The sequence below is a fragment of the Phodopus roborovskii genome, unplaced genomic scaffold, assembly GCF_943737965.1.
Source record: "Phodopus roborovskii unplaced genomic scaffold, PHOROB, whole genome shotgun sequence".
NCBI lineage: Eukaryota > Metazoa > Chordata > Mammalia > Rodentia > Cricetidae > Phodopus > Phodopus roborovskii.
The window spans coordinates 24,155,746-24,182,460 of NW_026126525.1; positions in this window are offsets into that span (position 1 = coordinate 24,155,746).

Consider the following 26,715-nt stretch of genomic DNA (forward strand, 5'->3'; position numbering starts at 1 on the left):
CAAACTCTAATAAAATCTTTTATGAGCTGTTAAAATTAGTCATGATATTGATAATTACATGAGTGTTAGCTTGATTACACAAGGGTATTTATTTTATAATTTCCTGGACTAATGAATTATAACTGAATTAGAAAAATAAAGTCATAGAGAAAGCATGGGCCACTTGTTTCCAAGGAAATTCTTTCCTTTGCTAATGTTACAAAATTTCCAATTCCTAAGTAGACATCTTAAGATGTAGATTCATCTATGCTTAATTTTCCCCTTTTTTATAGATTGTGGAAGTATTTTGCTTTCTAATAAACCTGAAAGGGAGATATCTTCCACCCATTTTGAATAGTGATACAATAAAGTGAACAACCATCTTGTTGCCCCAAAAGAACTGTCATGATTTGTCCCTAACATCCATGAACCCTAATTAACATTTAAAGACTCCCAAAGTATTTATACAACACACACATATTTATGCTTTAAACTAATATTATCTGGCTTTCATTCTTGGTATCTGATATATTTGAAGATTTTAAATATGCTTAATTTTCAAGAGAGCATTTTGAGAACCTCACCTTTCACTGAGAACATATTAAAATGAATGTTACATTTTTATATTAGTTATGTTAAGAAATTTCCAAACATACATGATAATCAAACATCCTAATTTTTACATCTAAACTCTTCCTTTCTCAATCTAAAAGATTAAATTTATTATAAATATTATTTAATAAGCAAACTAAAATCATATAGATACTGCACCTCAATGTTATCAAGCCATCTTTTGTTTGCCTGGAGAATTAATGACAATATAAGAATTGGATGAGATTGATAGCTTTCTGTTTTGAAATAGTGTTTTATAAAGAAATGTCAATTACTTGTACAAAATGGATAGGACTGAATTCAAGTTTAATAACTTAGAGTAAAAATGTGCTTTGAAATGCATCTAAGTCTCTGGGGCACTTTAGTGATGAACTATAGTAATAGAACCTGCTTGCATTTCTAGGCTCTTCTTATTTTCAAAATTTCCTCCTCAACTTGTAATGCTGATTATCTTTTAGATAATGTGTCTTTAATTTGATCTGACAAATTTCAGATGCTTTATGTCCTATGCTTCCTCACTATCTTTGTTAAGGCAACATTGCATTTCCACCATTTTTACCATGTTTAACATGAAAGTATTTATGTAGAAAAGTGATTCATAAGTCATCTTTGGTACAAAGTGTTTGCAGTTTGCACTGCATCTGTTTCAAGAGCAAGATGCTTCTGTGTTTTCCTTAGATCAAGCATGTATGTGTTTTAAACCCTCAGATTTAAAAGTGGGGCTACCCTGACACATAGTTGGCTTAGCACCAACAGGCTTCTTCAGAAATGACAGCATTTTGGGTTGCACATCCATTGGAGTTGGCTCCATTTCTATCCTGACAATCCTTGTGCCTACACTGTATGAGACTTTGCCTGGTATTTCTACAACTTATTTGAAAAGCATATCTGTGTAAACAAATGACAATACTGCAGCTCATGACCCTAGTAAACATAACAGAATAAAGTTCATATAGCAACAAGCATGAATAAAATTTAAGTTTGACTGGTTCTAGTTACATGTCTCTAACTTGCAAAGCAATGACCTTGTGCAATCCCTTGTTTTCTCTAGGTCTCTGCACTGCCACCTTTAAACTAGTAATTATACTAAAGCTAGTTGCACTGGGGAAAGATGATTGCCCAAGATAAAATATGTAAGAAGTAGCTCTGTTTTCTTTGTGGTCTCCCCTCCACATTTGCTCAATGTAAGAGTAAAAGACAATTTAAAATGAAACAGTAGAAGCTTCATTCTTGCTTACTTACGTTGAAGTAGTAAGAAGACTAGATCATTGTTAAAATGTGGAAAAGAAAACCTAGAGGGAACCAACCAATTTCAAAACAGGTTCCAAAACCAATAAGAAAATAGAGCTCCAAGGTCAAGTCTACCTGGTTTCCTGGCTTTTAATCTATTTCCCAATAATGGCTTCCTTTATAATTCCTGAAAAAAATAAAATCTACGACGTTATTTTTACCACATTTCTGTGACATTTTAGTTTTTTTAAATGTCTTTTTGTATTGATTCCCATCTAAATTTCTTTATGCCTCCAGAAATGTTGATTAATTAAATGCTTACATTAAGTGATAGCCCTGCATGACTCAGTTCCCCAGAAGGCTCTTCCACTGGCAGTTTTGCATAATATGGAAATTATTGTTTTTTAACTGGTAACTTTTATATGCTCCTGTATCTAATGTGAAAACTGGTAGTTACCATATGATACAGAGAGGAAAATATCATGACATGTTGCATTATAGGAGATTTCAGTTTGAGACTCAAGTGCTAGACATGGATAGCATCAACAGGTATTTATGTGACATGACTGTTGGTACCTAAGGCCCAAAAATCTATATGTTCTGAACACCATAGTTTTGTGGTTATTACTTGAAGGCTAGGGCTATTGACTGAAGTTGCACATCTTTTCCTTAAGAAAGTTGGGGAAACTTCAGAAGCAGAACTAATTGAACAGGTACATACAACCATTGTTAACTCCAACATCTCTTAAGGTTGTTTGTTTGTTGGTTGGTTGGTTTTTGTTTTTGTTTTTGTTTTACAATAATACCATCTTATTTTTATGACTACACAAGGAATATATGGTCAAGGACCAAGATTTATATAGCAGATTTAATTGTTACTTAATAAAATGTATTTCACTACAATGATGGCTCCCCTTGTCTTTGTATTACTGAATGAATCTCATTTTTATGCCAAAAAAACTACACACTTATATGATTTAAATTCTCTTTATGCTGCTGTTAAAAAACCTTCCATTCTGACTATGCAATTTACTGTTTGCTTTCTCTCACCATTCCTAGTTACCTATAGTTTTTCTTTTCTTGTTCACAATTGTCTTTCACTTTAAATAGAATTTCTCATAACTAACCTTAACCTTGTTTCTCTGTGAACACATGTTAGTTGTTTAGAACTTATTTTTTTAATGGTCTTCAGTAGTCACACCACTGTACTCTTTAAATATTTCCTCTAACATTGCCTAAATGTTTTTCTTCATAAGCTATGTGAAGAATAAAGTAAGTTAACACAGAAGCATATAACATAAAAGTAAATAACACCTAACAGGATTGTGCATAAATTCACTAAGAGTGTAGCTTAATAGTAAGTTGTAATTGTAATTTTTAAGGGAAGCTTTGATCAGATTGACAGTACACACACACACACAGAGAGAGAGAGAGAGAGAGAGAGAGAGAGAGAGAGACAGAAAGAGAGAGAGGTTGAGGGGAGGAGAGAGGGAGAGAGAGAGAAGATTCAAGATAGAGGGAAAGAGGAAGAAAAACTTTTCTTATGGGATCACAGTTTAACTATTAGTGAGTAATATTAATATCACAAGAAAAGATTGAAATACCACAGGGGGAATATTTAAAAAGGAATATGGAAAAAGTGAATGCACAAACATATTGTGGTAATCTATAACAATCATTGTCCAAAAATGCCCTGGAAATTCACATGCTTGCACACAGTAATAATCTAGACAACAGAGAAATCTATTCTGCTTAGGTGAAAAAGTTTCTCAGACTCTCCTTTAGCCTAGAAATATTACCCTAGACTATTCACTTTCTTAACTCAATTGTCATCAAACATCATTATAATTGCTAAATGTAAATGCATGAGGCCTTTGGTTCAATTTCTGTCACAGAAAGATAAAAGACAGAGAGAGAGAAAGAGAGAGAGAGAGAGACAGAGAGAGAGAGAGAGAATCATCTTGTCTCATACATTTCTCAGAATGAAATGTCTCATACTAAAGAAACCATGTTGCATCATGGAGCATGTACTGGGCTCTGGTAAATTTAAAGGGCATCTAAATATCTCCATGTTGCCTTAAGAAACTCAGTTTATAATGCTATCAACCAAGACCTCAAATCTGCATCACTAATGTGATGTCTGTCCCCCTACCAACCAGTTGCTATTAATCCAAATTAATACAAGCCCACAACACCTCTCTTTACTAACTTCCACCCAAATACAATTGAGAGATTTAATGCTGATAAGCAATGAAGATGCAGTTAGTTCTTGTATCTGTTAAATTCTTTATTTCTTATGTTTATTGTAAAATAAGAAGATAATTTACCTGTCTTTGAGGGCCAACATGAGTATCAGTGCCTGGAAACTCCTTTAATTTATGAATTAACTTGATTCTAATGACCAGTCACCCAATACTGGCTCATTAGAATACATACTAAGTATTCTAGGTTGCTTTCAATCCACCATTGATGCCATATTACTTAAAAGAATAGCAAATGAAAAGAACTTTTGGAGGTGTATAGCTGAACATACACAGAGTAAAGAAGTAGACAACACACCAAGATCAGAAAAGAAGACAAAGATACTGTTCATAATCCTTCCTCTGTGAGAGAAAGGAGAACCCATGTTTCTACTATCAAATAATTGTTAGTACCCCCAATTGCTGCAAATAACATAAGGAGTGATTTTACAATTTAATGTCTTTTGTCCATCTATTAACACAGCCAAAATAACAATAGTGCATCTATTAACACAGCCAAAATAACAATAGAGTTTCATTTTCTGCTTGGAATCCTTGGTTTTGCTATTAAAATTCAGCTATAAGGTTAAGACTTTCCAAAAGACCAAAAGAATGTACCTATGTTTCAGACAAGACTGATCAGTGCTACTTGGAAAGTAGAGCTATTTCATCTATAATAATATCTGTGAGACATAGATATTGAATCGCTATAATTCTGGGATGGTATAATCCTATACTATTGATTATATTTTAGTAGAGATGGGTAATTTCATTTGTTGTAAGGACTTATTGTTTTTCTTCCCTTCCTGGAAATATTGTTTTCATCTCATAATGTCCATGTTGCACACACATAAGGTACATGTCTTAGTCTTTGAAATTATTGTCTTACTCCATTACTTTCACTGATATGAATCAACCTTGCCTTTTGATTCAGTTATTTAATTGTGACTTTAGTGTCTTTATCAAATAAGTTATTTAAATTTTGAGTTTGTGAAAACCTTATTCTGTCATCTCTGTACATTTCATTTGTATTTCCTATGTAAACATTACACATATCTACTCCTCCATCTAAAATCTCATGACATATAAAATAATTTCACTTGGACTATTCTTACCTATGAGAATGACAAGAAAAAAAATATGAATATACACTACTTTTTCAAAGTATAGGCTTGATATAATCACAGTACTGAAAAGCTTAAACAGAATCAAGCTTTTTTGGAGGCCTCAGAAAAGGGTGGAATAGCATCCCCATCTTATACTCTATTGAGCTTGTCTCATCAGGGTGCATCATGCATCATGTTAGGAAGAAAGAAAGGATGAAGGGTGAAGGAACTTCAGTCCCTTTCTTTGAAATCTTTAACATTCCCATGGATACCAAAACAGAAAATTGGGAGACAACCCTAATATTAATTTAAAAAAACTTGTTGAAACAGAAGCAGACACCCACAGCTAAACACTGAGTCAAACTCCTTGAATCCAGTTGAAGAGAGGGGGAGTGATAAAAGGGATCCAGACTAGGCTACAGAAACCCACAGAGACAGCTAACCTGAAAAATGGGGAGTTCATGAACCCCCCTGACTGATAGCTTGGAAACTAGCATTGGACCTACTCAGACACTCTGAAAGTGGGTCTCAGTTAGAAGGTCTGGGCAGTCTAAGGGACCTCTGACAGTGGAACCAGGATGTATCCCTGGTGCACAAAAGAACTTTGGGAGCACATTCCCCATGGAGTGATACTCCCTTAGCCTAGAGGCAGGAGGGAGGGCCATGTCCCTACACCAAATGACTTTACAGATTTTGATGATCCCTCCTGGAAGGCATCACCATCCTTATGGAGTGGGGGGATGGGATGGGAGGGGGAATCGGAGCATGGGAGGAAGGGAGAGAGAGGGAACTGGGATCAATATGTAAAATAAGAAATTATATACATATATACATATATATATATGTATATAAACAAGCATTCAGTATGTATCTTGGGACACTACATTCTAGTTAGGGGAAAGGACAGAATAGGATGATATCACATGCATGCAATGTCCACAGTTGATAGAGTTTTGATTCAGGAAGACCCTTACATTGACTTTGATTCACATTACTGTCTTGAAATAATCTTCAAACAATGGGTCTTATATTTCTAATATTTTACTTATCCCTATACGTTATGGGTCTTGGATATAGAAAACCTCTCTATTCTAACATGTGGCAAGAATAAAGGTACAGGCTGCCAAAAATTTTCAGAAGAAGAAAATAGTTTGGAAAAAGAGGTTGTACCATATTACAAGGGCCCAAATTTTAATAACAAAGTTTAGAAATTTTCTCTGGAACTACTCTTGAACATTTGCAGAATTTTGAAGATAAATTTTGTAATTAGAATGCTATGCAGAAGTAAATGATAGATTGAGTGAATAAAATGCATTCAAAAACAGGAACTTGAAGTTGAAATTTACTTAATGAGTTTAATGGTGTGGTCAAAGTTAAAAATTGAATTTGAGCCATGTTTCAGAATGAACAGCCTGTCTTCGTCCTCAACCTGGTACTGTTTATCTCCTATCTCCAATGTATTGCTCCAAAATCAACAACAACAAAGAAGAATGTATTTCATGATCTCCTGTCTTTATCTAACCTTATGCCAAAATTATGCTCTAATAATTTAAATTATCCATGGAAAAATTCTCTTAAGATACTCTTCTGGTTATTTTAGGAATTCATTTTATTCATAATTGCTTAGACAATTTGACACATGTATTTAATCTTTTTAACCATATTTCTACCCTCTACTTTATTCCTCCCATCTCCAATAGCCACCTTTCTTCCCTACATCTCTTGCCCATATTCATGACATTTTGTGCTTTTTCTGACCCAGTGAGTATATCACAATTTAAACTAATTCAGATACAATTGTTAAGAAAATCGTGTTTATAACCCTCAAAAGTACTTCCATTGTGCTGTCATCATTCTTCAAATTCACTGTTGGAATAGCATCCAAGCTTGTTTTCAATGACATTTTAATTCTAAAAATATTATAATAATAAATAATTCAAATACTCTTTGAAAATTCTTACTGATTTTTTAAAGCTATGCTAATCAGGAATAACCACTTTGACAGTGTAATACGCTGAATAAATATTAAAAGTTCTAAATCAATAACCAGGGTGGAAAATAAATCTTCATCTAATAGTGACTGTAAGGCATTGATTTTCTTCAGAGTATTGACTCTGCTTACTGAAGTACATTCTTGCTTCATTCCATCTCAGCCATATCCAGAAAGTTGTACAGATTGAGAATGATGCCCTCACCCTCCTGAAGAATGGGTTTGGCCCCAGATGTAAACTCTGGCTTACCTTGCCTTATCAAAAAGACTGGAGCTCAAAGGTTTTGCTCAGATAGCACCTTCCTGTCTATTTAGAATAAAGCATCTGCATCCTGACTTTCAGGTTAACACAAAAACCATCTGTTAAAAAACTGTCAACATGCAAATGTAAAAATTCTCATTTTACTTGCAAAAGTGTACAGAAATTGGCTGAATCCTGTAATTACAACTTGCTTTGGTTCATTAACATGACTTTGAAAATGCAATACAGAAGCATTAACATTGCCCATTTTATAGACGCTTTTTCTCTCACCATGTACAAATATACTTATCTTTCTCTCACTTTCTCATCCTTGCTCAGCTCCAGCCATACTGAACTCTTGATCTGTGTGAATGTACAACCACACACTCAGAATAAGCTTATGCTAACTATGCAGAATATATTCTGATTGTCAATTAAGACTATAATGAAATAAATGTTGTTCTAATGATATAGAACAACAACTATTCATGCTAGTGTTGGTGATGGGATAACATGCCCACTGGGCTTAAGATGAACAAAAGTATGGCAGAAACAATCATGTAATAATGTTCATCAATAGCTGTTATACATCTATATATTTACTAGAGCATATACAGTAAGCCATATACTCAAATATATATATATGTATATATAAACATATATACATATGTCTATATATAAACTAGTTATATATTGTAAATATATGCACTGATATATGCCAGTGTATATATACTAAATTATAAAACATACACACTGTGTGTGTGTGTTTGTGTGTGTGTGTGTGTGTTTGTGTGTGTGTGTGTGTGTTTGTGTGTGTGTGTGTGTGTGTGTGTGTGTAGGTATCTTAGTTTACTTTGAAAGAGCAATGTATCATGTTGGCAGCAGCCTCATCCATCTCTTCTTTACTATGTCTCTATCTATATGCTTTATTTAATGTGATATTGTCATTAACCATAAAACAGAAAGCTATCTACGTATATTTATCTGTATTTTATAATATATATACATATATGTATATATTATATGTATTATATATATATATATATATGTTGTGTATATATACCTATAATACAATCACAGTGTGACTCTGTGTTTAAATGTGGAGTAGTAAAGAAGACTATGTCTCCTAGATTTGTGTAAAGTATACTCTGTGATGTTTAAGCAAGAAACAGCTGGTAGCATTCTCACAAAATGCCTGTGTCAAGTAATGACTGACTATATGCAAAGGTATTACCATCCCTGAGTCGGTCCTTTGCTGTTCCTTTGTCCAGAACTCTCTTCTTCCATGTCTGTGTCACTTCCCCCAAGTTCATTCATCTCTTTGTGAAACGGATGAATTTTGATGAATTTTCTGGTAACCACATTTACAGCTGTAGATAAATCTCAATTTCCTGAGTCATTCTTATTCTTTATCTATTTCACTTGCTGATATGCACCATTATACTATGTAGACAACTTTTCTTAGTCCATTGTTTTAACTATTCCATGCCAACGAAAACTCTGTAAGGGAGAGACATGGGTTCTGTGTGCTCACTGCATATATTTAGTGCTGGGATCAGAATCAGGCACATTTTCACACTTGATGACAAAGTGTTATTAAAAGGATGGAAGTTTTTCTATAAACTGCTTTATCTGAAGTTCTTTCACTCTAGAAAGCTCGAATTGAACTTCCTTCAAAAAAACTCCCAAGCAAAACTATCACCACTGAAATCACAAAGGCTGTGAATTCTAATACTGGAGAACCAAAGTTTCCTACTTGCCAGTGTAATCATCATTAGTGAGCTCTTTTAATTTATGTCCCACAATTATTATAAACATTATTTTCCACTAGAAATCTTAGTATTTTGATGCCATTCACTTCCCTTGAAAATGTTGCTATTATTGCTATCATAAAAGTTATTGGGTGTATGCATATGTACGTGTGTATGTGCATGTGTGTCTGGTAGAAGTCAAGGGAAAACTGTAGAGTCAATTCTGGCATTCCATCAAGGAAGTTCTAGGGATAAAATTCATGTTGCAGGCTTGTACATCAGTCTCTTTTACCTGAGGAGCCATCTTTCCTGCCTGCTATTAACTGCCTTGGTAGTTTGGAACTGTTACAATAACATAGCATGGACTAATAGTTTTTAAATCATAAATTTATTCTCTCACAGTTCTGAAACCTTGAAATCCAAGGTCAAATATTCCTTCTGGGTTGTAAGTGGCCCCTTTCTCTCTCTGTCACAACACTGGTGGGTAGAGTTGTGGTCAGTGGTCACTTTCAATTTGACGATGGTCTAGAATCAACTGAGAGATGGACCTCTGAGTGTGTCTGTAACCTTGATTATGCTAACTGGTATAAGAAAAGCCAACTTAATTGTGGGACAGAACTGTTTCCTCAAAAGATGAACCTGAATCCTAAAAGAAAGGAAGCTGAAGATTAGCATGCATGCCTTAAATATTCAGCCCTGAATGCAAAGATAAAGTGCTAAACATCTTCAAGCTCCTAGCACCTTGACTGTCCAATCTTGTAGACTCTAACCTTGTACTGTGTGCAAAATAAGCCCCTGTTCCCTTGAACTGCTTTTGTAGGGGTATTTTACCATAGTAACAAAGAAGCTTAAACAAGGAAAACATTGTTGGCCTCATCCAAATATACTTATGTTCCAAAGGTTCCATATCCAAATCCCAACACTTTGGAAGTAGGGTAACAATGAATGAATGTGGAGAGATGACACCCCATCTAAAGAATGAACACACAAAAGGGATAAATCATTGTGTTATTGAATCCTTTTGAACATTACTTCACATGGCATTACTACCTCTTGTTTCCTTCCCTTGGTCACTTCTTTCTTGGTCTCTCACACAGAAAGTTGCTTGTTGATTTGGTGTTTTTTGTTTGTTTGTTTGTTTTGCTTTTGTTTTTGTTTGCTTTTTCTCAATTCTCCTGCTACACTCACCCTAGTTTTTGTTTTTTGTTTTTATTTTTCCCCCTGAAGACAAAATTTAAAAGATCACTATTTGTGGATTTATCCCAGAAAGGATGACATGTGTTTACATTTCTGGAGCGGTAAGGTTGTAACATATGGGCTGAAGAGTTTTTAACCATGAATCAAAGCTGCTTGCATTAATACAATTCTCTCCCTCATGACAACTTGATGGACTATCACATCATCAAAATGTGTGCCTTCTGTTTTGGTTTATTGAAAATATTTTCTGTATCATGGTGAAAGTATTCATGCATAATTCTGTCCTATTGTATGAGAAATAGACCCATGTTTCTTGAGAACACCCTCCCTCAAAAGTGAGACTGGACCAGATTTGTTTGGCATGCAATCTATTGAGGAATGAACTGACAAAAGCATTGTCCTACAAGACAAGAGCAAGATAAATAATGTTCATTAACACTTAACATGGTTGCAATAAGGACATGCTAAGTCTGGCTAAGTCTGTCCAGAAGGAATTGTGTATGGGGGACTACAAAACAGCACAGTTATACCTAGTTTAATTATCTACTCACAGCTCCTAAAGCTAAATGCCAGAATACAAAGCCTAGAAGTTATACCCATTCCCTCTATGAAAATCTTAAATTTTCACAGATTACCACTGACATAGCTTTCTTTTTCTGTTACAAATCGTGCACAGATATGTCATATTTTATGACACTTTATGACAAGGCAAATACTTCAAAAAATAGTAATATATTAGAAGAGTAGCATGTCTTTTTATTTATTTATTTTATTTTATATGTCAACCCCAATTCCCTCTCCTTCCCTCCCTCCCTCCCTCTTACCCTCTCTCCCCCCTCACATGCACCCTGACCACCCTCCCATCGCATCCCCCCACCCCAATTACACATGTAGGGCAATACCATCCAGGTGGGGTCATGTAGATCTGTAAGGTCAGTTGAAATAAGGACTAGGACTTCTCTCCTGCCTCTAGGTTAAGGCAGTATCCCTCCATGGAAGATATGTCCCCAAGATCCTTTTGTGCACCAGGAAAACATCCTGGTTCCACTGTCTGAGGTCCCTTAGACTGCTCAGTCCTTCTAGCTGAGACCCATATTCAGCGGATCTGAGTCAGTCCCATGCTGAATTCCCAGCTATCAGTCTGGGGGCCTGTTAGTTCCTCCTTGTTCAGGTCAGCTGTCTCTATGTGTTTCTTAAACCTGCTCTTGTCCTCTCCTACTGCATCTGGATTCTAGTTCAACTCAGTGTTTAGGTATGGGTACCAGATGAGGGCTCCATGATGGTGGATAAGTTAGTTGTTGCTCTCACTATCCAGGAAGGGCATTTATGGTAGCCTTTCCACGGTTGCACAAATTGTTAGTTGGCAGCAGTCTTGTAGGTCTCAACACCTTTCTTTAGGTTCAGTTTTCTCTTCAAACCAATAATGGCTCCCTCTTATATGTTCATTTGTTCTCTCTCTCTCTCTCTCTCTCTCTCTCTGTCTCTTTCTGTCTCTCTCCTGTCTTCTATCCCTACCCTGACTTAATCTTCCTAGTCTCATGTGCTTTCTTCTCCTTCCCTTCTCTTTCTCCTACTTCTCTTTCCATTCACTGCCCCCCCCCCACTTCCCCTGTGCGCTGGGTGACTTGTCACTTCCCCCTTCTGTGAGGGACTTTTATGTGAATCTCTTAGAATACACCTTGTATCCTAGTTCCTCTGGTGGTGTGAATTATAGGCTGGTGATCCTTTGATCTAGGTCTAAAATCCATATATGAGCAAGTACATACCATGTTCCTCTTTTTGTGACTGGTTTACCTCATTCAGGATGGTTTCTTCTAGTGCCATCCACTTGCCTGTGAATTTCAAGATTCCATTATTTTTTTTTTCTGTAGAGTAGTATTCCATTGTGTAGATATGCCACATCTTATTTATCCATTATTTATTTGAGGGGCATCTAGGTTGCTTCCAGGTTCTTGCTATTACAAATAATGTTGCTATAAACATAGTTGAGCGTATGTCTTTGTTGCATGGATTTGGATCGTTTGTGTATATGCCTAAGAGGGGGATTGCAGGGTCCTGTGAAAAACTAATTCCCATTTTCCTGAGGAACCACCATACTGATCTCCAAAATGGCTATACGAGTTTGCACTCCCACCAGCAGTGGAGGAGTGTTCCCCTTTCTCTACATCCTCTCCATCAAAAGTTGTCATTGTTGTCTCTAATTTTAGCCATTCTGGTATCTCAAAGTTGTTTTGATTTGCATTTCCTGATAGCTAAGGATGTTGAGCACTTCCTTAAGTGTCTTTCAACATTTTTGATTTCCTCTATTGAGAATTCTTTCTTCAGTTCTGTACCCCATTTTTAATAGGGTTATTTGGTGTTTTGTTGACTAGTTTCTTGAGTTGTTTTTATATTTTGGAGATCAGCCCTTTGTTAGATGTAGGATTAGTGAAAATATTTTCCCAGTCTGTGGGCTGCTATTTGGTCTTGTCCACTGTGTCCTTTGCCTTATAGAAACTTCTAAGTTTGAGGAGTTCCCATTTATTAATTGTTGATCTCATTGTCTGTGCTCCTGGAGCTATATTCTGGAAGCAGTGTCCTATACCAATTTGTTCAAGGGTACCTCCCACTTTCTCTCCTAGGAGGCTCAGTGTGGCTGGATTGATGTTGAGGTCTTTGATCCATTTGTACTTAAGTTTTGTGCATGTCAATAGACATGGGTCTATGTGCAGTCTTCTACATACCATCATCTAATTTTGCCAGAATTATTTGTTGAAGATGCTTTCCTCCCCCCATTGTATTCTTTTAGCTGTTTTGTCAAAAATCAGGTGTTCATAGGTGTGTGGTTTTGTATCAGGATCTTCGATTCGATTCCATTGCTCTTTTAGCGTTTGAAAATTTTAGTGTGTGTGTGTGTGTGTGTGTGTGTGTGTGTGTGTGTGTGTGTCAGTCCTCATCAATAAACATTAACTTTTCAATTTAGACTGTTTGGCTGGGTTGTTTGTTGTTGTTGTTGTTGTTGCAGTAAAGACTGATGATCCTTGTAAGCATGGTATCTGTCATTTATACCTATTTAAAAGTCATTTGTAGGCCACAGAAACTTAACACAGCTGCCGGACTTCTTTTATTTTGCCAAATAATGTGTTCTGCATCTTGTTTTGTACACACTGACAAATACTTAGATGTGTAATTGTTGTGATATGCTGCTTGAAACCTCCACAAGAATTATTTACAGAGGGATTTAACCCAAATCAGATAGCATTGCAAGGCTGATGAAAAGAGTTAAGTGGCAGAGTGGTAGAGTGAACATCACTGACTTTATTGAATTTGCAAGTATCAAATACATAATATTACATGGTTCTAATCCAGAATGAGCTGGAAAGGTGAAAAGGTATCAGAAGGCAGAAACATTTGGGATTCCACGGTTAATTAGATAATCAAAACCCCTAAAATTAAAAGGATTTAATTTGTTAGTGAATTAACAAAGTCTAAAAGAATCTTATTGCTATGAATGATTTTCCCCCAATTTTATTTTTTTGGTGCCCTAGTGTGGTCTCACAGTAAATATGAATGTAGAATCAAAACAAATAAAATGTGGTGTTCTAGCACAATGAAAAAAAAATGCCTCCTAAAACAATAAGAAAGTAAAAGATATAGTGATTTCTGGCTTGTTGGAGAGGATTCTGGAGAAAAATAACCTATAATTCTTGTCCTGTTCTACAAAATCACACTGATTGTGGTGGTTTGAAAGAAAGTGGCCCCCAAAGGAAGTGGCACTAGAGGAGGTATGGCTTTGTTGGAGTGGATGTGACCTTGCTGGAGGATCACTGCAGAGGCAGACTTTGAGATCTCCTATGTTCAAGCTGCTATACCCAGTGGGACAGACCATTTCCTGTACCTCTGCATCAAGAAGAAAGGACTTGCAGATCCAGCACCATATCTGACTGCCAGTCGCCATGCCTCACCATAATGATAATGGACTAAACCTCTGAAAATATAAGCCGTCCCAATTAAATGTTTTTCCTTTATAAGGGTTGCTGTGGTCATGGTGTCCATCTACTATTCTGAAACCCAGTCCCAAATGCTTGTAGTTATAATAATAATAATAATAGTAAAAGATTTCTTACTCTCATAAGTTTTGCAAGTCTGATGTATTTCATTCTTCTATTCATCAGATAATAATTTTAAATAACAAGATTTAAAAGGATAATGGATTACAAACCTACTGCAAGTTACTTATTCTGGAAAATTATATTTTTTAATTTGGGGAGAAATTAATAAGCTACACAAAACACATGGGCAAATACCACAAATTCATACTTTTTTAACTTCTGAATTGATAATTCTGAAACAATTTGAATATCATCAAGAAAATCTGATCATGGGCCAAAGGTGGTAGTACAAACCTTTACATGCCTGACAGACAGACGGATCTCTGTGAGCTCAAGGCAAGCCACAGTTGTATTGTAATATCCTGTAGGAAGGAAGGAAGGAAGGACGAAAGGGATGGAGGGGGAGAAGGAAGGAGGGATGGAGGGAGGAAGGAAGAAAGAACAACAACTACAACAAAACTGATCATTAACTTCTCTTTAAAAATACTAGCAAAATAATTTTTGTTATCTGAGGAAATGGTAAAAAGAGAGTGAGAGAGAGAGAGAGAGAGTTGTGTATGTGAAATCTACTTTATACTAAGTTGCAAATGACAATTTATACCTCAAAATTATTTTACACACAATCTGCTCTGTTTATAATAAAACCTGAATGTGGTTACTTACATGCAATTTTTAAAATTATCACCCAAATTGTAATAAGCATACAGGAATATTTGAATCTATGTCCAAGGAAAATAATCATATTTCATTGTCTATAGGAATAGCTAGAAACTAACTACACTTATCACTTGGGTTGGAACAGCTATTAATTGTGTTAATAAGAAGAAAGAAGTGATGAATAATGAAGCAAGTCATTGGCCCGCTCTAAGTGTTTAATCCTAGAAACATAAATTTAAGCTATTACAAATGCTTCAGTCAGAGTAAGGTTCAATGATGAGCATTTAGTGGACTGGGTTCACAGGATGCCGTATCTGGGAGCTTTGTGTTCAAATTGCTGTGCCTTGAGACAGATGCTAAATCTAATGAAGCTTATTTTATAGTCAACTGTCTTATTCATAGGATTTCGTGCCATAGTAGTAAGGATATAGCTTCTGTAAAAGGCAGAACGAAAGGAATTTTTAGCACTCTGCAAGAAGAAATAATACTGGCTGCTAAAGGAAATCAAATAAATTATTGGGAAATTATACATAGCCTTTTAAATAAAATCACTTGGTCTCTAGTTGTATATATATTGTGTTTCTAGCTTGTGTCTAGTCTGTAAGTTATAAATGTCCATTAGGAAGATGGAGATTAATTTGAGCCAATATAGACAAATACAATATTTTTCCCATCCTATAACAATGAGAAAAAATGTATCCATAGTGTATCTAAAGATGTTTATAGGGCCTGAAACAAAAAACATTGAACACAAACTTCTGCATCTTAGAAAGCTAAAAGATGCTTGGGTTTTCACAGAGAAATCCCAACACAGTTTGATTACTAGATCATGAATGTGATTCAGGTTTCTTACATACGAATAAATGATGTCAAACTTAATCTAAAAAGATCAAACAACATACTTAAAGAACAGGGCACAGACATTAAAATTAAACTTTCCCTCGAGTATTCATCCATTCCCAAAATTGATTTAAAAATCAAAAATAGAAGAGATTCAGAGGAATAGATAAATATTTGCTAAGCAAATTTAACAAATATATGTTCTGAGCAAAGAAACAAAAAGCTACCCTTTTATTGTTTCTATTTCCACATCATTTATTGTCCTCACCACAGGTGAGTCCAGTTTAAATTTTTCTTTCTCTATGTCATCAAAATTCAAAGGAATATCTTCAACAAGTACAGGAGACAGATTTTAACATGCTTCTAATAATTCTCACCTTTTGATATTCATGTTCTTTGTTAATCCCCCCTGACTAATTCAGGTTAGATTTAGTTAGTTTTCTACAATGAAAAGATGGCTCCGATGTTAAGAGCACTCCCTGCTCTTACAGAGGACCCAAGTTTGATTCTCAGAACTCACCTGTCCACAAACAAGTCTGTAACTCCATTTCCAAGGGAAAGTAAGATTTGTCATCAAATCTTACTTCTACGAAAGTTACAAAATAACAAAAACGTCTAAAGTTTGCTTTAGGCTGCATTCACAGGCGTTTCCATCCATGTGATGGTTAGTCTTCACTGCCAACTGTTTCTGGAATTTGAATCACCTAGACACAACTCTGTGCATGCCTTTGAGTGTATTTCCTGGATTGTCAGCTGAAAATGAAATACCCTGAGTGTGGGCAACACTGTCTCATGAAAAGGAGTCTCATAGTGAAAGAAAGAGTAAAAGATGAAAGCCAGCTGAGCCTGAAACTTTCCCCTCTGCTTCCTAGTCCACCTACATGTAAGAGTTCACATAACTCACAGCTGTAACCCCTCCCTCACTATGATGGCCCCTCTTCCCTGAACCATGTCCCAATATAAACCTTCCCTCCCTTAAGTATTTTCTTTCAGATATTTGGTCACAGCAACAAAAGTAGCTAATACAATCAGCAAATAGGTAATTAAATAAGATGTAATGTAAGTTGGGTCTGATAGTATGAGTCTTTAACTCCAGCTACTAGTGGTAAGATGAGGGAGCTCAGACAGGAAGTTCAAGGCTAATTTGTGTCACAAAGAAAGTTCAAAGTTGTTCTTGACATCCTAATAAATGTAAAATAAAAGTAAAAAGTAAAAAGAAAATTGCCAATCTAGTAGTAGAATGCTTACCTAGAACGAACAAAGTTCTGTGTCCAAGATCCAACAGAATACAAGATGTCCTCAACATTTGATTGACCACCCACAAGAAACTGGTCCCCAATCCAACAATGCCATGACAAACTGAAGTCTGCCAACAACCTCAGAGTTCAGCTTAAAATTGGTATCTCCCTGCAAGCCTTGTTATTGTGACCACTACTTAGGTCACAGACTTCTGAAAGATTCAGAGTCACAGCAGTAGATATCAGCTAGGTAGAATCAGATTCCAATCCAACAAACTAATAATCTAATAAATGTTGCCTGCTTTACAAATATCTAATTTGGGGCTAATTTGTGCCACAGAAACACATAACAAAATCGATGTTGGCAAAAGAACCTAAATGTCCCAAGATTTCAATTTGATTTCTTTATGTGTAAAACCAAATCAAAGTGTCTACCCTACAAACAAAAATGTATTACCCAATATATTGAATAATAATAATTTTTATTTAAATTAAAAACTAATTAAGAAAAACAATAATCACCAGTGTTTGAACCACTTACCACACACCAGGGACTACTTTGGAAGGATTTGTAACAATGCATGAAATTATATAGTGTTAGGATTAAATGACATTTTAAGCATTGTAATCAGATTTTGTAAATAATTAAATCTCACTGAAACCTCCAAAATATAAGACAAAGATGCCTTAAAATTTCTACACTATTGCTGGCTTTAGTTTCTAGATCTGATAAAAGTGTTTCATGGTATGCTTTTCTTCTATAAGACTTTGCAAATACATAGTTAGCACCATGCAGCTATGTATCCCAGATAATAATGTCAAATAAATATTTAAGCAGTTTATAATAGCTTTTTTCTTTGAGGGTTAAGAAGTAATGATTCTTAGATGAATGACTTACTTTCAAGCTCACATTTATTACTCAGTGTTGAACTTTTACATTTCCAATAAAGACATGGATTCAATGGCTTATAATTATGATATCACAGCATATGATTTAGAAATGACATACTAGTCTACTTTTGTACAAAATAGCAATTCATATCATCATTTCTGGAAACCTGGAAAGTGATAAGCAATTCAATTTTATATAAGCAGGTTGAACGTTACAAATATATGAAAGTAAAAAAACATTTTCTATTTACTACCAGTGAGGCATACTGATATACTATAATTTTCCCTAGATGATAAAGAACTAATGTGAAGGGATTTAAAAATGGCTACAAGTAGCAGGATTTGATGTGGTTATTACATACAAAAATATAAAACTCAAAATATACTTTAGGAAATACTTGTATAAAGTTTTACATATTTCAAAGTACATTCTACCTAGTATAATATAGGCAACGTGATAGGTGGGAGCTGTCCCTGCTCTCTGTGCAGAAGTGGATGTAGTTCATACATGCCATTTCCATTTTGAAGTATGAGCAATGGGGACAAATTGAGAAGACTGACCAGAACAATGTAATCATCTTGGACACTTTTACGGCTGGTAGGATCAGCCTTTTGTATGAGTGCATCCAGTTGTTATATGACATCCATTCTGCAGTTAAATAACTCAAATAACTCCAGAAACAAAAAAAGCTATTCTCAAAATGTAGTTGATGCCACTGCTAGGTAGCCCCTGAGGAGATGTGCTATCTCTAATAACTTCAAAGATAAACATAAGCTGAGCAAAGGCAACACCAATAGAAAAGCCACAGTATACAAGACAAGTCCATGAGGCTGAAACCCTACACAAGAAATTACAGGAAACTGGAATATTGAGTTGACATGTTTGGGAGAAAAAAATAATCTTCCCTGGGGAACAAAACACCTACTGATTGTCCAGTGCCATTCTTCCCAGAACGCATATGTATGTATGTATATATATGTATGTATGTATGAACATAGATGTATACATACATACATAGATACACAACATACATATGTATACACACACACACACACACATATATAGTCTGACCAATTATATTTAGGAACATATATGTATATATAATACATATATACATATAATAGCAATTACTAAAGATGATGCCATGGATTTGAAATAGGGAAAGGACAGGTATACATTAGGGTTTAGAAAACAGAAAAAGAAGGAGAAATGATATAATTACATTTTAATTTCAAAAAGAAAAAAGTATATATAGTGTGGATGGCAAAGGCCTCACTGGGCTAAATAATTATAACAAATCAGCTATTTTTGTTTTGTTTTGTTTTTTCTTAATCTTTATTTTATGTTGCATTGGTGTGAAGGTGTCAGATACCTTGGAACTGGAGTTACAAACAGTTATGAGCTGCCATGTGGATGCTGGGAATTGAACCTGGGTCTTCTGGAAGAGTAGCCAGTGGTCTTAACCACTGAGCCATCTCTCCTGTCCAGCCCTATCTTGGAGATTCTTTTTTTTATCATTTTTTTTTATTTTTTTTAATAACCAAGTCCATTTAAGTGAAAACAAATATTTATAGACAATATTTGGAAATTTGGGCGTACTTCTTTCCAAACTACTTCCTGCTGATAAGGTGCGCTGTCATGGGGGATTCTTAGAAGATTCAGACATCCTGGCTGTAGTCTGCAAGGCTGCATTGTCCAGCTGTTTTGAATGTAGGATCACCTGGTACTCTGTTTCAGGCAGTCTGGCTTAATCAAACCACATTAGTCTGAAAGGAATCCACCGCTTTTCATTTTCTGTGGAAACAAAAATAGAAATCCTTTTCCCCAGTAACTTGTCCTTGAACTTAAATTTTGGAGTCAAAGCATTTTTTATTTTTTTATTTTTTTATTTAATTTTAATTTATTATTTTACATGTTGATCCCAGTTCCCTCTCCCTTCCTCCCTCCCCCTCCTATCCTTCATCCTTCCCTCCCTTTTACTCTCTCTGCCCTCTCATATGCACCCTAACCACCCTCCCCTCCCATCCCTCCACCCCAATTCCATATGTATGGGAATGCCATCCAGTTGGGGTCATGTAGATCTGACAGGTCATGTGAAGTAGGGTCTAGGGCTTCTCTCCTGTCTCTAGGTTAAGGCAGTTATCCCTCCATGGGGGATGTGTTAGCAAGGTCCTTTTGTGCACCAGGGATACATCCTGGCTCCACTGTCTGAGGTCTCTTAGACTGCTCAGTCCTTCTGGCTGAGACCCATATTCAGGGGGGCCTGAGTCAGTCACATGCTGGCTTCCCCAAGTCTGGGGACCCGTTAGCTCCTCCTTGTTCAGGTAAGCTGTCTCTATGTGTTTCTGCCGCATGGTCTTGTCCTCTCCATCTGCATCTGGGTTCTTGTTCGACTCAGTGTTTATGTATGGGTGTTTGCTCCTGTTTCCAACAGGTATTAGATGAGGACTCCATGGATAAGTTAGTTGTTGATCTCACTTTCTGGGAAGGGCATTTGTGGTAGCCTTTCCATGGACGCTCAAATTGTTAGTTGAATTCTTTTTTTTTTTTTAACATATGGATCCCACTTACTTCTCCCTTCCCCCCTTCCTCCCTCTTTCCCTCCCTCCCTCCCTCTTTCCCTCTCTCCCACCCTCCCAGGCCCCCTGACCACCCTCCCCTTCCATCCCCCTCCCACTCTACACATAGGATGATGCCTTCCAGGAGGGGTCATTAAATCTGTGAAGTCATTTGGAATAAGGACTAGGCCTTCTCTCTTTCCTCTAGGTTAAGAGAGTATCCCTCCATGGGGAATGTGCTCACAAAGTCCTTGCTCTTATAAATGTTTCTAAGGACAATGCATGAGTTTTTTGATAAAATTAAATAATTAGTATATTCATCACATTTTGAATTGTTTGTAGCTAACCTATATATATGTACAATAAAATATAATCTCTTAGCAAATTTTTTAGGATGATTAAAATAGTATTCATGATAAACTCTATATGGTGCATTGGATTTTCATACTCTGTTTCCTTATAACACTGCAAGTTTTTGTCTTTCTCCCATCCAGACATGGGCAAAAATCCTTCTATTTTCTGTTTTAATGAAGTAAGTTTCCATGGGTTTAGTTTAGTCGATTGTCAAGTTTAGTTGTTTATGGATTTTGTTTTTTATTTGTCTATACAGTTGTTATGTTTTGTTTGCTATTTACATATGAAGGAAACCATGCTACATTTTTACTTGTATTTTGCTCATTGTAATGTCCTTTTATCACACATGGTATTTTCTCATTCTTTTTTAAAGGATGAATTCAGTTAAAATAAATAAATTAAAATCATATTGTTTAAGACTTCTTGCTTACTGAGAAAATAGAATTCACAGCATACAAACTTCATTTGCACTTTTAAAATTGTGGAATAGCAATATTAAGAAAGAATAGTTGCAAAATAAAAAAATTTAAGCTAATACAATTTAGCAATGCTTTAAACATAAACAAAATAAAGAAGAAAAAGAAAAATATGAAACAGGAGTGACAAGGGAAAACAACAGATGAATTGATAAAACCAAAATTGTTCATTCTGGTACTGACTAAATTTCATAAATCTCTAACCAGGTAGATATGATGATTAGCTGGATTACCAATTTTATCTGATTCAGACTTAGAGCAATAGTGAGGCACGTTTTTTGGTAAGTCTGTAAGAGTGATTACAGAGAGGTTACTCGTATTGAATAAAGGCAGGGGTATCATCATATGTACAATGATATGGGGAAAAATACTAAATGATAAGGGGAAAAAGAAAAAGCTAGTTAGTTGAGTGAGGGTGTTTTCCCTCTGCTTCTTGATCCACAGGCATATCATCCTGCTAATACTTGCTTACTCTGTTATGATAGGCTCAATTTTCAAAGCCATTAGCCCAACAAAATTTTCTTAATATATATGAGCTATCAAAGTTGATTCAAGATTAGGCAATCAATTTAAGCAGACCTATAACCCCTAGTGAAATAGAAGCAGCAATTACAAGTCACCCAACAAAAATAAGCCTAGGGACAGATGGTTTTAGCAAAGAATTCTACCAGCCTTTCCAAAAAAAAAAAAAAAATACAATACTCCAAAAATAATTATACAAAACAGAAACAGAAGAAACATTGCCCAATTATTTTTATGAAGCCACCATTATCCTGATATTGAAACCACATAAAGACCTAACAAAGAAAGAGAATAATAAACCAATTTTCCTATACTAGGGATAAACACTGATCCATTACTAGAGGCCCCATAGACTGCCCAGTCCTGGGTAGTAAAAAAGGAATGGGCTGGGGTTTGGTGGGAGTAATTGGGGAGGCTGAGATGGTGAAGGACCTGGAATTGACATGTAAAACAACTTTGTTTCAAATTTAAATTAAAAGGATAAAAACATTAGAAGGAAAAAAATAAACCAATTTTCCTTATGAACATAGACACAAACATTCTCAATAAAATACTTGCAAACTGAATTCAAGAACACATTAAAAAAAAAATCAGTCACCTAGATCAAGTAGATCTCCTCCCACAGATGCATAGATGATTCAACATATATAAATTGATAAATATATCATATAAATAGGTGAAAAGACAAAAAAACATGATCATCTTATTTGATGCACAAAAGGTCTTTGACAAAATCCAACTTCTTGATAAAAGTCCTGGAGAGCTAGCTATACCTCTACATAATGGAGGCAACATCAACCTAAATGGAGATAAGCTCAAAATATTTCAGCAAAAATCAGTAATAAGACAAGCTTGTCTAATTGCTCCATAACTACTCAATATAGTACTGGAAGTCTTAGCTAGAGCAATAAGACAACTGAAGGATATCAAGGGATACAAATATTTTCAGATGACATTACCACATGAATAACTGACTCTAAATATTCTACCAAGAAAATCCTATATCTATTAAACATTTTCATAAAGTAGAAGGATATAAAAATAATACACAAAAATCATTATTCAAATATGCATATGCATATGCAAATGACAAAGAGAATGAGAAAGAAATCAGGAAAACAATAACTTTTAACAAAGAACCTGAAAATATAAAATATCTTGGGGTAACTCTAATTAAACCAGTAAAAGGCTTGCATGATAAAAAAAAAAAAAAAAAACTTTAAGACATTGAAGAAAGAAATTGGAGATATATAAAGATAGAAAGATCTTCTGTTCTCAAGGGATTAGAATAAATCCTTAAGTGTAATTTCTTCAAAATCCAATATAATTCTTCACATAACATTAAAGGATAATTTTCATCTTCATATAGGAACAAGCAAACAACAACAGAAGCAGGATAGCTAAAGCTATCTTGACTAATAAAAGACCTGCTGGAGGAATCAATATCTCTGACCTCAAATTGTACTACAGATCTATAGCAACAAAATCAGCATGGTATTGGTATAAATACAGACACATTGGGGAATGGAATAAAATTATAAAATTCATAGCTAAATTGATGGAACTAGAAAAGCATATGCTGAAGGTGTTAGTCCAGACACCCAAAAATATTTTATGTCCATGCTTATATGTGGACAATAGCTGTTAAGTCTTCAATGAGCAGACTACAATACATTCAACTACAGAGATTAGGTATATGGTAAGAGGCTACAACTATGGGAGAGGGTTGGATCAACTTAGGAAGAAGAAATAGAGTTAATAATGTGAATTGACAGCGAGACTGAAACATAGCAATTAAATAGAGAAAAGGAAAGAGTATGTGAGGGAGGGAATATCAGGTGAGACAGATAAACGTAAGGGCCATTTGAAGGTTCATATGGAAACCTAATACAGTAGAAGCTTCTGAAAATATATTCATGTATGAAGGTTATCAAAACAGAGTTGTAAAATAACAGGGGAGATGGAGGCCCAGCTGGACATTCCTTGTCACCAAATAAAGCCTCTATGTATGGCCTCATGGGGACCACCAAAGCTCCTAGGCTATTGCCATTGTTATTGATTGCCCATTACAAACTAGTGATAAGGTAGTATTGCTAAAGACAATACCTACACAACTCACTGAAATTGGAGAAGTCAAAATGATGCCTACATAGAACCTTCACCCCTGATGATGAGTGTTCATGGTACTGTAAAGTACTCTGCATACTACCAGAGAAGAAAGGTAACCAACCACCAATCCAGCTACAAATCCTTTGGTTTTCTTGCAAAAAATACTGATACTGAGTGGCATATATATAGCTAGTGAGACTAACCACCCAATATCAGATTGGTTTTAAGAACCACTCTATGAGATAGAATCCATCTTCAACACTGCTCATGTGTCCAAGAACCTAAAACTATATATGCCAGGAACCTGGGGGGAGGTAGAAGACAACAAAAATGTCTATTCTGTTAAAGGAACATAGCAATTAAATGACTTCTAATGGCATTCTGCTATACAAATACTTCCGTGTCTTGCTCAGCCATTATAAAAGACACTTACTCCTGCTTTGAATAGAAACATATACACAGACCCACACCTGGATAACATGCAGAGAGTGAAAGACTAAGGGACACTCAGTCCTAATTATGATGGCTCTATCAAACTTCTCACTTCAGGGCTCAGCACACCTTGAAGTGAAGGCAGAGAGAGTGGAAAAGCCAGAAGGAATGAAGGAAATAAAGCCTTCTAAATACACAAGGACTGATGTGCATAAGAACTCACAGAGTCTGAAGCAACATAAAACGGGTCTTCACAGGTCTGGGTGAGATGGAGTTCCTGAACTGAGAGGGACAATGTATACAATCCCCCATGCCTATTACAGAAGCTTTCTCCAATTCATAACTGCTTGCAAAAGAAAATCTTGCTTTTCTCCAAGTCTCACTTGAAAAACAAATCAGTCTTAACACAGGCTCCATGCCCAGCAGTAGACAGTCAACACAAAATAGTATCTATTGCATTTTAAGAGATTCTTTGTCTCAAAATGACTTGTCATGGTCTTTATTTGTTTGTGTAATATGTCTTCTGGGTACATATTATGGTTTCCTGTTTCCTATTTTTAGGAGATTTCTGTGTGTGCAAATAGATGTATCTCTGTGTCTACATATGTTTCTTGAGCTATTTCTTTCCATCATTTTCTTATGTTTCTTTTATCCTATTGTAGGGTTTTTTGGTTATTGTTTTATTTTAGATGCCTATTTTTAATCTTTTATTATTAGTATGAAATGTTTCATTATTTTACTTCTTCACTGCCATTTCCCCTACCTTCCCCCCTTCCCATTTCCTCTCTCCACCTCCTCCCCATATCCCACCCCAATTCTCTCCTCTTCTGTTTCTGTTCAGAAAGGGGCAGACCTCCCATAGATGTCAACAATGCATGGACTATCAAATTGAAGTAGGATGAAGCTCCTTCCCTTGTATTAAGGCTGGGCAAGGCAAACCAGCTGGTGAATAGGTTCCTCGAAAGCAGTCAAAGCATTTGGGGTAGATCCTGCTTCCACCACCAGGAGTCCCACAATTAGATCAAGCTACACAACTATCACACATATGTAAAGGTCCTAGGTTGGTCTCATGTAGGCTTTCTAGCTGTTGGTCTAGAGTTTGTGAGCTCCTATGAAGCCAGGTTGGTTGTTTCTATGGGTTCCCTTGTGATGACTTTGATCCTCCTGGCTTGTACAATCTTTCCTTCCTCTCTTCAACAGGATTCCTGAGCTCAACATAGTTCTTGGCAATGGGTCTCTGTGTGTTTCCATCAGTTATTAGATGAAGGCTCTCTGATGACAATTGGGGTAGCTACCAATCTGATTATAGGAGATGGCTAGTTCAGGCTAGGAGTATTAGCTGGGGTTATCCTTTTTGGATTTGTGGGAGTTTCCCTTGAACTAGGCTTCTACCTTACCCCAAATGCAGCTCCATTTCTCTGGGGAGATTTTCTTTGTCTCAGTTCCACTGGTCTGGTTTCTCTCCACCTAATCAGGTCCCTACAGCCACTATGAAATAACCACTCTAAGACTTAATATCTGTTTATAATTGTTTTACCATTGGCTTAGACTTCATATTGATGAGCACTTTTTAAATTATTAATCTATTTCTATTCATCTGTGTATCTCCATGTAGTCTTCACTTACTGGAGATAATACACAGGGATCCTGCCTTCCCAGTGGCTATGTGATGACTCTCCAAATCAGCCTATATCCTTTCGCTATACTCTTCAGATTTCCCACATGGCTAAATCCTGCCTGTCTATTGGCCAAAACAGCTTTATACATCAACCAATAAGAGACACATATATTCACAGCATATAAAATGACATCCTCCATCATCTTTCTAGTCATGTCTTTCAATTCTCTCCCCCTCCACCCACCTGCCAACTCAATCCCTCATGTTACCATCCCCACCCACACCCAATTCACCCAGGAAATCTCTTGTATTCATCTTTCCTCTTGGGGCCTCCTTGTCTCCTAGACTCTTTGAGTCAGTGGGTTGTAGCATGGTTATTCCTTACTTTATAGCTAATATTTACTTATCAGGGAGAAAATACCATGTTTTTCTTTCTTAGTCTTGGTTACCTCACTCAGGATGATCTTTTTTCTAGTTCCATTCATTTGCCTTCAAGTTTTCTGCTATCATTGTTTTTAAGAGCTGAGCAATACTACATTGTGCAAAGGTACCACATTTTCTTTATCTATTCCTCAGTTTACA